The sequence below is a fragment of the Hylobates moloch genome, unplaced genomic scaffold, assembly GCF_009828535.3.
Source record: "Hylobates moloch isolate HMO894 unplaced genomic scaffold, HMol_V3 SCAFFOLD_2, whole genome shotgun sequence".
Lineage (NCBI taxonomy): Eukaryota > Metazoa > Chordata > Mammalia > Primates > Hylobatidae > Hylobates > Hylobates moloch.
This window is the reverse complement of record NW_026652277.1, coordinates 102125399-102139884: the sequence shown is the minus strand read 5'-3', so window position 1 is coordinate 102139884 and position 14486 is coordinate 102125399. Positions and strand designations below refer to the sequence as shown.

Below are 14486 nucleotides of genomic sequence, written 5' to 3'. Positions count from 1 at the left end.
CATTTGAAGACACTCAATCAGGCTGTCGTTCCACTGCTCCACTGAAACAGCTCTTGACAAGATCTTAACATTTTCACATTCAATAGTCAAGACTTAGTGTTCATTTTACTTTAGCACCATTTAATACAGCTGATTATTTCACGATTCTGCAAATATTTCACTTGCTTCAGAGATCTCCTCTTTCATGGGTCTTCAAGTATACTTCATTTCTTCATTTTTCCCTATGGTTACTTTCTCATTTTTCCAATCACTTATTCCTGGAGACCACCAGGGCTCAGTGGAATGTTTCTCTTTTCTATTCATACTTACTCCCTAGGCAGTCTCATCTGGTCCTAATGTTCTTTCTAATGGCAAATCCACTTCAAATTGCAAAATATATCCAGAATCCGAACATGTCTAAACATATCCACAGCTATCGCTGAGTTAAAGTTATTACCATCTCTCATTTAAATGAGTATGCTGTCCTCACTAAGTGGTTTCTAGGCCCTGATTGCTCTGTTTCTATTATCTATGTAGGAGTCAAAGTCATTCTTGTAGAAGTAAGTTAGATCATATTAGCTCTCTACTCAAAATTCATAAATAGCTTCCCATATTCTTTAGGAGAAAAATAAAAAATTCTTATTTTGCCTACACCATTTGTCCCCCCTTGTATTTCTCAGACCTCATGCTCTAACACTTTCTCCTTGTTCACTCGCCCTACTCAGGGGGCATGAGCTCCTAGATGTTCTCTGAACATTACAAACACATTACTGCCTCAGGGCTTTTTCACTTGCTGTTTCTCCTACCTGAAACAGGCTTTCTCTAAATGTCTAATTGTCCCTTTTCTCATTCTTTCAGAGCTCACTCAAATGTCACTTATGAGAGATTTCCCTGATCAATCTATTTAGACCAGGGCCCACCTACCTGGCTTTGCTCACCTTAGCATTCATTGATCATCACCATACATATTATATAAACAAACACACAAACACCCATTTGCTTATTTATTTATTGGCTGTTCCCCTCTTCTAGAATATAAACTTCTTGGTATAGAAAATTGGTGCATCATTTATTTCATTTATTCATTTGCTCTCATTGTTCCAAGCAGATTTTCTAGAACAATGTTTGGCACATAAGAGCTGCTCAATGAATATTTATAGGACAATAGAATAAATTGCTCATAGGAAACTCAGGCACCATTTAATTGAGTAGCCTAATAAAACCACGTCACAATTTAAAAAAAACAACATGCAAAAGAGAAAATTAATTTAATTTAATTATTATTGGGCTAATTCATATATTTTTAATCTTACTGAGGGATCTATAAATATTGATGATACATTATATTTTCCTTCAAATACACTTCTTGGTTTAAAGTTAGATGTCAATCATTTCCCCCCCATATAAATCTTAATTTATAAGTTATCTCAAGGTCAGTAATTCATTTTAAGTATATAAAAGTGTATCAAGACAATGGCTAAATATCAAAAACCAAATCGTATAAGGGCTGAGGGTTGGGGATAGATGCCAAAGGGTTAGGATGGAAGGAATGACAAAGGGGCCTAAAATTATATGTTCTCTGAATGTGGTTATTATTATTCCACAAAGCAATTCCATAGGTCTCATTATTTTAAGTACTTTTGATTTTATTGATAGTAAAGAAAAAGAAGCAGAAAAGAAAAGTCTATATATCAGAGATAAAAAGAGGGGCAGAGAGAACTTTGGTCATCCTTATCTTCCTTGGAGGCAATTTATAATGCATAAACTTCAACATAAGTGTAAAGAAGCCGAAAAAATGATTGCCTAGCTCAGCCCTCACTGCCCAACAGGTTTACATTCAAACTGTCTAAAAAAATTTGGTAATGCGTTCCCTCCATCCTTTGAATGACTTGACATTGTAGAAGGCTAATGGCATTGGCTGGAATCTGGATGCGTATCTCTTCTTTCACATACTTGACATGATAAAAATGATGTAACCCAAGTCAGAGTCCTCATATAGGTGTAGCAAATTCCTGAGAGTTGTTAAATTGATTCCTTAAACGATTAAGAGGTGGACTTCATGAGAAAATAATTTAACAAGCAGCAGTCCCACTTGTAGCAGCGTAGAGGAAAATGCTGGCATTGAGGGAAGCTTCTCCTTCCCTTGTCATCATCAATACATTTTCTGTGAGTAAGCCCCTGATCATGTTCCCCAAAGTGTGCTATGTAGCACTATAACAGCATCGAGTGGCATTAATATGTTTCTCACTTTTTATTTTAATTGATTAAGATAAGAGAGAGAAAAAGAACAGCAGTGGGAGAGAATATGATAAAGAAGCACAGTTATTGTCTATCATAAGTGATACGTACACAGCAAGAGGGAATTTTAACTTTTCGGAACTCTAAACAAGGGAGAACAGAACATACTAGATATTTGTAAAACAATGGAAGATAATGGAAAATGATGTATAATAATCAAAATGGACTCTGCCACAGTCTATACCTTAGATTATTAAAATATAACTTCTAATTTCTTCCATAGATAAATGTTTACTTGGACAAATGGCTGCACTAATAGTGAATACACACTTTGAGCTAGATGTGCCACCCTTTCAGCTAGATGTGCCCTCGTGACTAAGTTAGGACACATGAGATATGTGCAGAGATGGGAGTGGAAATCAAGATCCTTTCCCATTTAAGAATAATCTTCTCATCCTGGGCTTGTGCACATTGACCTCAGTTGGTAGAAGGCATTCAAAGTGATGATCTAGTATCTACAATGCATATAAAAACAGTGCCTTAAGAAGTCACGAGTTGCAACACGGGAGGTACCTCTACCTCTAAAAGACCACATGGAGCAGACTTACTTTACGCTACTGCTTGCCTCGGGGATTGTTAAGAGAAAAATACATTTTAAAAATATTATTTGAGTCACTGAATTTTGAGCCTCTGTTACAACAGAGTAGATGAATACAGAAATAACTATGTAGAAATGTGGAATTACCATTTATATCCCAAACTGTAGGGCATTATCTTAGTGGGAGGGTGGAGGGTGCAAAGAAAAAAAATACTTTAGGGTGGAAAACTGATGGCCCTTGTTATGCCATTGCCGATGACAACTTGGAAAGTAGGCTATAGGCCTGGATATACTTTGCTGGAGAAAAATGTTGAACAAAGCCCAACTATTGGTGATCCTTGCTACTTTTTAGAAAGGTTTACAAATTATAAGAGCTCAAATAAGAATGGTCATTTTACAAGATGAAACAAAAGTAAATAGAACTTTACTAAGAGTGGCTTTTTCTGATTTCTGTGTTAGTTCTATAATTTAAATTGATAGAAGGTTCAAAAATTTGAGGCTTAACAGGATACAGTGAAGTTAGTTGCTTCTCTATTTCAATAGCAAGAGATAATATATGGTGCTCAAAGATGTCCTCACATCTTTCCATTGGACTTTGCTACCATATACGACTCCTAGAACAATCCTTAGGCTTTCAAACATACACCAGAAGAAAGCATGGTGCAAAAATTGTAAAGTTCCCAAGGAGGGCATACTCTACTTTACTGGATTAAGATACGACCATGGATAAGTTCATTTATCCACTGGGATAAAGAAGACCCTTCCAGGGTATCTGGCTTAATTCCCAGAAAAGAGAACTGAGGTTGCCAGATGTGCTTATCAAAAAAAACAAAACAAAACAAAACAAAACAAAACAAAACAAAACAAAACAAAACATTTCACTGCTGCTTCTAGGTGCCTTTACCTCTTGGCAGGATTTTGTAACTGTTATTGCCCATTGAGTCTTATGTGTTTTCTTCTGTTTTTCTAATGATAGTTTCTATTGCAGTTATTCTGTTCCCCTTTGATCATTTTACATTGTGTGTTTTGTATGGGTAGAAGGTTGAGAATAAGAAAGATAATCTAACATTTTTCAGGTTGCCAAATTGTAAAGAACTACAACAATACTTAATGTGGAGATGTGCATATTTTCCAGAGGTCCTGGATTTTGGACTGGTTGCAGTAATTGGAATGAAATTTAGATTTTCTTTGTTGGGAAGAAAGTAGGTATTTTTTTTTAACAGAAAGAAAGATAATCACCCACATGTGGATGACTAGAGCATTGGGCTATAGAAGACTTCTCATTGTTCCCCTCTACAATCAATCTGTCCTTTATTTCATAAGAGATACTGATCAGCTCAAGACTACATTTTCTAGTCTCCTTTACCTTTGAGTGTCTATGTGCAGAGTGATGTTACTAATTTTTTACGACTTGTTTATCCTCTATTTCCTTTCAGTTTTCATGTAACTGGCTGGAAATGGCAATGGCTAGAGTCACTTTGGACTCATGTTAATGATGGCTTCTCACTAGCCTGGATCCATGAATGATGCCATGGAGCAGAGCCCACCTACCTGCCCTAGCCTATTATGTAGGAGAGATAAACTTTTCTCTTGTTTGAGCCACTGAATTGTGAGACATCCTTATTATGGAAGCTTAGTCCATATCCCAAATAATCTAGTTGGCAATTAATACAATCCCCTGAAGACTAACAGACATTCAGTAACATTTGTCAAATGAACAGATGTTTTAATTTTAAAGACTGAAATTAGAGATCATTGTATTTGAACATGAATAAACTTAGAACATTTTAAAGGAAATTTCTTTATAGAACTTTGTGTATGCTTTAGAAGGGATGTCCACTTTTATTGACAGCAATTGGAACAGTAAAACAAAAACAACTCATTTCTTTTCTGATAAAATTCAAATTAAAAGTAATATATTTATTGCTATTGGCTCCTGCCTCCTTTACTCCACTTATTTACATATTAATCTATTTCATTATTTTTAGTGTCTAAGGTCTAGAAGTCAAAAAGCCAAAATGGTGTGTAGAATTTTACTAATAATTAGATATATTTTGAGTCAATGCAGCTAACACGATATATCTTGATTTTAAGTATGTGCCAGTTCCTAGAAAAATTGTACCTACTATAACCACCAAAGTAATTAAGTTCCAAATCACTGATAATTGCCATAATTTTAATTAACACCTCTATAATTGTAACAATGTGTTTAGAAACCTTAATAACTATATTGCTAGAATATAAAATAGAATAATAGTGAATTAAAAATTAAATAACCAGGTTGTATTTATATAAAATTCATTTGTCTACATTTATTCCTATTTCAACATGATTAAAGAAAATGATAAATGAAATAAATGTAATAAAAATAGCAGCTTTCTGAAATAATGAAAAGTATAGAGCCAAGTTTTGCTAGTCAATGTCACATATTTTAAAAATTCATTTTATTATTTTATTGCATATATTTATGATTTAAACACGAGCTTTTGATATACATGGTGAAATGGTTACTATAATCAAGCCAATTAACCTATGTTAAAAATATTATGAAATAACAATATGAAAATCACGTGAAGGATATATATCTAACTACTTTTAGCATTTAAAGGGGTATTCTTAAATTTTGTTCTCATCAGCATTTACACTGAAACCTTATTATACTGTGCATTTATATTGTATTGATAGAGATACTAGTCAAGCAAAGATAAATTTTCAGCCAGGTCCCCATCCTCAAATTGCAAATTGATAGTGCCTTTATTTTTATATCCACTTATGTGTCTGTCAAATTCTTCCATTAAGCTTCCTAAAGCTCGAAGAAAGTGCTATTTAAAAAACATTAAAACTACTGTGTAGATGAATGAGTATAACACACATGTAGATATATCAACTCTCACCACCAACCACAGCTTCCTCTTAATGTCACTCATGGTATTCACTAAACACTGATAGATTGAAGGGATGGGAAACCTTTCACCAAATAGCTCAAGACTCCACAACTTCCATCCACATCTCTTGTTTTATGGTTGTTACATTATTACTTTGTATAGTTAGGGATAATGAAAATGAAAGAATGTGTTGGGATAGGTGAAGGTGGGAGAGACACATGCAGCTGGTTTCTATGGGAAGGTAGGACTTTGTCTAGAAGGAATAGACAAATGAAAATCATCTTTAAAATCTACCTGCAAATAGGCTTTCCAACATAAGCATTCCATAGGTATAGGTTTCCCACCATAGGCATAAGGTTGAACTGTTGGTTAACTTCACCTTCACTACTGGGAATAATAGATGTTCTCCTCCAAGGGAAGATCCAGGATAACCATCAGAATTAGCAGATGTACTGAAGGTGAAGTTAACCAACAGTTCAACCTTATGCCTATGGTAGGAAACCTATACCTATGGAATGCTTATGTTGGAAAGCCTATTTGCAGGTAGGTTTTAAAGATGATTTTCATTTGTCTATTCCTTCTAGACAAAGTCCTACCTTCCCATAGAAACCAGCTGCATGTGTCTCTCCCACCTTCACCTATCCCAACACATTCTTTCATTTTCATTATCCCTAACTATACAAAGTAATAATGTAACAACCATAAAACAAAAACAAATGCCTAGTAGCTACATACACATACATTCAGTCTGTTTTGTAAAACACTAAATATCAAATAAATGGGGCTGAAAAAGGCTTCATGGAAATTACAGTCTAATAGAAAAGCCATTAAACAAGTGTTAAGGAGTGATTCATTCATTCTTTTTGTTGTTGTTTTTCATCGTACATGGAAACTCTAAAAATAAGTAGAAATTTCCTGGGTAAGATGGAATGAAGAAGCCTTATGGTAGGGTGTCAGCACCAACCAAGTTCCAGAGGCAAGAAAAAGTGTGCCATTAGCAGCTACTTCGCTGGAGTGACCGCGTATCAGTATTAGGGAGAGAAGGGCTCAATATTCAATCTCGAGACATGTACAGGGACCAAATCTTGAAGGACCTTGTCTTAACATGGTAAGCAGTTTGGATTTTATATTAGGAGCCATTGAAGACAATGAAGGATTTAAGAGGGAAGCATGATTATATTTTGGCTTAAACAGGTCACTCTGCAGGCAGTGTCTTTCTTTTTTGATGCTGTATCATCAACACCTGGCACATTATTCAACACATAGTAGGTGCTCTACAAATATTTATTGTGTAAATAAATGTATAAGCAAATCATTGTAGTATGAATAATTTTCACAATTGATCTCTGCTTTGTGTTTTTACACCTATATTTCCTTTATATCCATGAACTTGGGCTTTTTTGTTAAATTAAAACGTGAGAAAATTGACATATTAAGATAAATAATTTGTGAACACAACTTATAATATCTCAGGTCATTAGATGCTACATTTAGGATCCATAATTAAAACTGCTAAATGTATTTTTTTGCAACTTTGCAGGATAATTCTGGACTAACCACACATCAACTCAAAAGCATTTTGAAAGGTTTGTAAAATCTGATATTTTGGAGGCCCAAACTCAAATGCATAGATTATTAAGAAGCAGGATTTGCTTAATTCTCTTTTTTGTCAAAATTTTAATAACATCCGCAGTGAAAGACAGAACCTATTTCCATTATATGCTAATTCCTAATTGATTTAAATCTTTCCTACTCCCTACCCCTCTACCAACTGATTTCTGAATTTTAAAATAAGGGGGGGGGCCTTAAACAACAAATTAAGTAATCTGTATCTTTAGCATTCTTCTACTTCTTCTCCCTTCCAAGAAACAACCATAACCATAAAAATATATATACTTAATGCTTCTCTGGCACTTGGTACACACCAAACACTGCTAAGAGCTTTACATAACCTTTCTTATTTAATTGCCACAATTTTTGAGTGATAGTATTAGCCCAAGACCAGAAAAGAAAATTTATTTTTAGCTAATTAAGTTACTTATCCTAAACTAATCCAGCTTTGCAATTCATCCAGTCCATAATATGCATCCAAAATAGTCACTCTCATCTGTATTTGCATAATACCAGACAAAAAATGGGTAACTATTTACAGTATGATCTTGAGCTGATTGAGATTAGGAATATTAGATGAGCTGTGAGCTCCCCTCTACGTTTACCTGTCCTGCTCTTCCTTCTCAGAAAAATCTCAGCTACCATCACGAACAAGGGCCTGCCCCAAGCACACATGCTTCTCAACACCCTCTCAATCCCTTTCAATTTTTTCCTCCTCCGGGAAGCTTTCTCAGATACCCAATAGCCCTACAATGCCTACAATGCTATACACATCCTATAAATAACATGGTATTGTTGAAAATCCATCTTTATATGTGCTATTATTTGCTTATCTGTCTTCCCTACTAAAACGTGATTTTCATGAGGTCAGGGCTATTTGCATCAGCATTGTATTCCCAGGGGGCAACCCAGTGCCTGCCACATAGTAAATGGAATATTGGCCAAATGAATACACTGAAGTATTGGAACTTCTGTGCTTTGTATTCATTCCAACTCTAAACAGCTACCTTCTAACCTGCAATCATCATCCAAGAACTCATTGCATCACCACTGATCACCACCCAGCCCTCCCTGTGTACTCTCCCTTTCACTGCACTTTCTATTTTGGTACCCTCATGCGATCTTAGGCCACTGATCAATCACCTTAGCATTCAGTTCTATTTGAAACAAGCTACAGAATTTCCTTTACCACTTTCCTTGACTCTTCCACAACTTCAATAAGAGTCAACTGTCTGACTATATTTAAGAAATGAGTGGGAGAACCTAAAGGTTTTGAGAAGTTTGTATCTAGAAAAGTAGATTTGGCTATTAGACAGCTCCTAAGTGATAAGGAAAAGATGCTACCCAGAGAGGATAAGACATGGGCTGAGAGATTTAGATAAGAAGCCTGGAAACTATGCCAGGTAATGAGGCTTGGGTTTAAGGTATGGAAATTTGAGATCTTTCTCTTTTACTACTTCTCACGGGATTGAGGACCAAAGCCTTTGCCTTCCATTTACCTAGACAATTGTGATCACATAAAAATCATTATATAATTCAACAAGTATTTAGAGTACCAGTACCATTCTGGGAATACAAAGTGGAAAAGATAATATTAACATACCACTTAGATATGTTGGAATAAAATATATAAATGTTGCAAGGTATGCATGAACAGAATAATATTGTGAATGTTTTCAACCTACTTTATCTCAGTTTATGTGACAAAATTTATTTATAACCTATTATGTGCCAGACATTATTCAAAGTGTTAGGAAATACAGCAGTGAACAAAATAGGCAAAGATTATTTGCCCTCATGGAGTTCACAAGTAAAATACTATACAAGTAAAAAAAGAAAAAAAACAGTTATAAGTGCTAAGGAGAAAAGACTAAATCTGGAAGGGGGAACATTAAGTTTTGGGATAAGGGTAAAATTATAGTTAAAGTGGTTGGGAAAGTCTTTACCGATGACATTACACTGAAAAAAGACCTGAAGGAGTTAAAGGAGTAATCTTTGGAAATTCAGAGGAAAAGCATTCTAGGAAAAAAGAATAGAAAACATAAAGGCATTGAGGTAGGGGTGTACTTAGGATATTCAAGGAATGGCAAGAGCCAGAGTGTCAGGGCAGAGGAAGCACGAGAGAGTTGCAGGAGATGAGGTGGGGCATCAAGGATTCTACTCCATGTCCACCCCTTAGTGCAGTCTTTCCCAAAGTTGTATCGTGAACTCACTTGGCTCTCTATCTTCTTCATCTTTGCCATCAGGTGCATTCCTAAGCCTTCACTGACCACAAACTCTGTAAGTTCTATAAAGAAATTTCCAATTTAAAAATAGCAGTTGTAATATTAACATCAAAGTGGCATGACTGTTTAAAAATATTGGGTTTAATTCTGTTAAGGTTAAAAATATACATTTTCCATTCAAATGCTAAAAGCCTATTATTTTAGTTAAATGCAAAATTACAGTGATTTGGGAAAACATTAGTTTATTTGAAAGCAACCACATTCAAGCAAGCTTGAATTTTGATAACTAAATTAAATAAATGAGTGGTAGTCTCTGAATCCAGTCATGATTAACACTATCAATACTATAAGTATTAATACTAATACTATAAGTAGATAGAAGTGAAGTTATATACTATTTATCAGGCTGCTATTAATTTCAAGGGTTGAGAAATGAAATGCTCTGAGTCATCAAAATAGATAGGTATAACAAACAAGTATGATATATCCAGTCATAATGGAAAACCACGGGAAAGATAATATATTCTATATGTAACTGCTATTATGAGTTAATCCCTATAGAGTTAAAAATTCTTAATCAATCTCTTTTTATAATAAAATCACAGGTGCCAATATCATTGGAATGGACAAGATATTTAAATATAAAAAATATATAGCTTATTTAGCCAGCATTCAGTGTACATATTTTAGACAGTTAATTTTTCATTCAAGATTTTTTCCATTTAGAAATTGGCCTTTAATCTGAGGACTGCAAGAGAACTAAAACATACAAGTTAATCTCTCTGATATTAGAAATTAGTGCTCACATGTGTGATCATTTGCTTTGCTGAGAATTCAGTTTCCATACATTCACATTGGTATGAAAATAAACCACATCAACCCTTTAAACTCCCTAAATTACTCTTTTTTTTTTTTTTTTTAAGACGGAGTCTCGCTCTGTCACCCAGGCTGGAGTGCAGTGGCGCGATCTCGGCTCACTGCAAGCTCCGCCTCCCGGGTTCACGCCATTCTCCTGCCTCAGCCTCTCCGAGTAGCTGGGACTACAAGCGCCCGCCACCACGCCCGGCTAATTTTTTGTATTTTTGGTAGAGACGGGGTTTCACCGTGGTCTCGATCTCCTGACCTCGTGATCCGCCCGCCTCGGCCTCCCAAAGTGCTGGGATTACAAGCGTGAGCCACCGCGCCCGGCCAAATTACTCTTATTTTACACATTTTAAGTATAGGAATATTAAAATATATTCAAAGAAGGAGAAATATCTCAACAATTTTTACTCAAAAATTGAAAAATTGATCATTTTGTTTACTAAAAAATATTAAATAAAATATATTGTCTTTTTGCATGTATATGTTTCAATCCAAATGCAAATACGTCTCTCTGTGCTCAAATATCACTGGCTCTCACAGACTAACAAAACAAAGATCCTTGGTTTTATTACTATACTTCTAAAGTATCTTTGAAATTCCATTAAGATTGAATAATTTTTAAATATTTTTGAAATTTTATTACTGTATTATTGACTTATTCAATGCATTCAATGAATAATGTTACATGGAAAGCCTTGTGCTGTAGCACAATGGCAGCCATGTTTGCATATAAATGTAACATAACTTTCTGTCTTCCAAAATTAACGAGTACACTAAATACATTAAACATAAATAGATATATAAGTATATTGATAGATAGATAGTAAACGGTATAGCTTCCTGTAGTTATTTTTCTGACTGGTTGGTTTTGAGAAAGTCAAAGATTTAAATCTCCCACTCACAGCCAACTTATTGTGAGACAAGCAAAGACCACAGTCTCATGATGGAGAATAGCGAAGTCTCCATTCTGGGATCCACTTGGAATACAATCAGTACTTTTTCTAAAAATTATATACAGAATCCAAAAACAGTATTTGAAATTAAAATTGAGAACTGCTGTGTGTCATTTTGGACAAATCATTTAATCTCACCAACTCCCAGTTTCCTGATCTTTAATATGGGCAACAGTGATGTCTACTTGAAGTATCAATGAGATAACCTGTGACAGGGCTGTTTTAAGTGCCTAGTACATATCAGGTGCTCAATAACTATTAAATTGGTATCTGTCAACTCAGTAAACATATAGAAGCAAAGATTCTCTTTTTAGTATTCATAAAGGTTGCAGCGCTGGAGAGATTTCATCTTCTTGAAATATTCTGAAACATGAAATAACCATATATGCCCTCTTTTTAGTTGATGGTATTTAAGGTTCACAGGATGAAATACAGGCTGATTATTCATGAGGACAGTGACATATGTGTTCTACTCATAGATTAAGAATCAAGACAGATGATCTATATAAGGCATCTAGTGTAGAATTATGATCAGGTTTGCAATGATTCCTTTTATAAAAAAATGGGTATTTTGCCTCATCTGAGGCAACTTCCTACCTCAAATGAGAAGGAAATATATTTATATATGCCTTTGCTTTTTGAATATAACAATGTGCATACAATTCTGCAAATTGTCTCCCTTTATAAACACTCTTCAATATTTTCTTTTCAATTTAGCTTTTATTTTTTGCTTACTTTGACCCTTTATTACATGAATGAGGGGTGAGCAATTTTATAACAAAACACTAATATTTTGTTTTATTGTGTAGAATTATTATTAGAACATAGCAATAATTTTCTATAAATAATGCTTTCCACTGACTAGGCTCAGTGGTACATGACATTATTAAATGAACTGTTATATGCTTTTGGTACAAGTATAGAGAAGCTATTGAACCCTAGTTTGAAATGGACATAATTTTAACTATATCACATATTTCCTTGGCTGTCACAATTCATGAGTGTCAGTAGGATTTCAGTGCTGTAAACATCAGTATAATTTCTAGTTATTTCAATACTTTAATGTAGTTGAATTTGCTACTGAATTCATTGGTGCAAGCTGCACTACAGCTATGTGTTAATAGTGATTTATATTTTTCCTCATTCAAGTCTCAAATGGAATCTCACCTGTGTTTGCATGATGTTCCAAAATCACTTGTTACTTATTAAGTAAAAGGTTATTTTCATGCATCAGACTTGAGAAATTTAAATGACCAGAGTCTGGGGAAAGAATATGTGAGTTGACAACAATGATTTCATTTTGACAGTTTTTCTTTGTGTAAGAAAAAAAAATGTCACATTCACCCAGAAACTCTTGGCATGTACCTAAAGTCAGGTGAAGTTTTTACTGTTTTGTGATTAGAAGCATTATAAAGCCTGCTTACTATAAAACATTAGTAATAATGCCAAATTACTGCAAAGAGAAAGGAAATCAGAATTCTGTTTGTCTTTGTTTACCATCACTGCAGCATACTTTGAACTCAATTTTAATTATGTATTTTCATGTCTTCCTTTTTTGTCAGACTGTGAGTGATTAGTCCTTAGCATCGAGCACAAGTCCATTTTCTATATTTTAATTCTACCCAGCCTCTTCCCTGTCACTTCCCTCTTAATATACTCTGTATCAAGACATGGTGGAGTGTCTTGTAAGACCCCAGTTTTTTTATGACTCTATGTCCCTAACTATAGTAATCTTTTTCTACATGGAACTCCTTCTACTTGTTCATCCAGGAAGGTATTCATCATCCTCCTGAGATCCAGCTCAATGGTCAGCTTTGTGTTATGTATTTACCCACCCTCTTAGGCAAGATTCACCCTTTCTCACTTGTCTTGTGTAAGACTCTGCTCACATGTTTGGGTAGATCAGCTCTCATTGTACCTGAGCTCTTTTTTTTTTAAATCTTGATTTCATTCTTTATCACAATGGTTTTTAACATCTAGTATGCATAATCATTATAAGGATGCTGTGCAAAAAATGCAGACCTCTGAGCCCCATTCTTCAGATTTTGATGCAACGGGACTCAGCAGGGGCTCAGAAATCTGGAGTTTCATTTACAGTGTTCCTGATGCAGAAGCCTGAGATCATACTTTTTAAAAACCTATAGTAACTGTGAATTAATCAAAGCCTGAGCAATACCTTATTTGTTTCTGCATACATAAGTCGAGAATAGTGATATTCAATAAATATTTGTTGAATAAATGAATGACTAATTTAAAAATACTAAATAATTTCTATGTGAATAATTTGTAAGCTGGCTGACAGTACAGACACATAGATTTGTGGCTATGTTTACAACTGTTCTTACAGAACTTTAACTAGTGGTCAATGTCAATTTAAGGGTTGCTACTAAACTTAATACTTGGTATTCTTTTTTCTTAAAATTTTTCTTGAATAGTACTTAAATAAAAATAATAAATATAAGATGTGCTAGGAAGTATAACTAGTATTCTGTTTTAAGAATTTATATTCAAAAGATAGTTCAAAACCAGCAATAAGAAGCTTAAACAACAAGGTGAAATGTCACAAAGATAAATGTGCATTTCTAGGTTTAGGTTAAAAAATCAACTGTGAAAACTCAAGATAATGTTAGAACTGGTTTGACAACAGTTAATTTAGAAATAACCTAAGTTTTCAGTTGATAACAAGTTTAATAAAACACAATAATATGACATAGCCACTTAAGAAAACCATAGCTCCAGATTACGTTGAAGGACTTTTGAAGAAAGAAATACAGGATGTAATAGTGTCATTTCTTTGTGCCAGTCAACTCTCCTCTGATATATCTCAAGACCACTGAGCCCAACATTAAGATGAACACTAGGACCACTGGAATGGTTTCAGAAGAAAACATCTAAGATATTTGGTGAAATGGGATTATGATACACCAAGAATAGTTGAAGGAAATCATGTCTATGGGCAATTATTCTTGATACCAGTTTGTTACTGGTACAGTAATGCTGCATAACAAACAACTACAAAATATCAACATCGTACAACAATAAGAAATTACTTAGTTCATGTGCTTTTGGTTTCGCTGGAAGTTGGCTGATCTAGGCTGGGCTGCCTGTACTGTTCTAGCTGTGCACAGAGCTG

The 14486-nt window shown here is 34.5% G+C and overlaps 1 protein-coding gene across 8 annotated transcripts in view; it reads right to left on the bottom strand.

Annotated features, from left to right (window-relative positions):
- The window catches only part of KHDRBS2 (KH RNA binding domain containing, signal transduction associated 2), a 678514-nt gene that overhangs the window by 65842 nt on the left and 598186 nt on the right, over positions 1–14486 (bottom strand). The gene's annotated exons all lie outside the window — the stretch shown is intronic.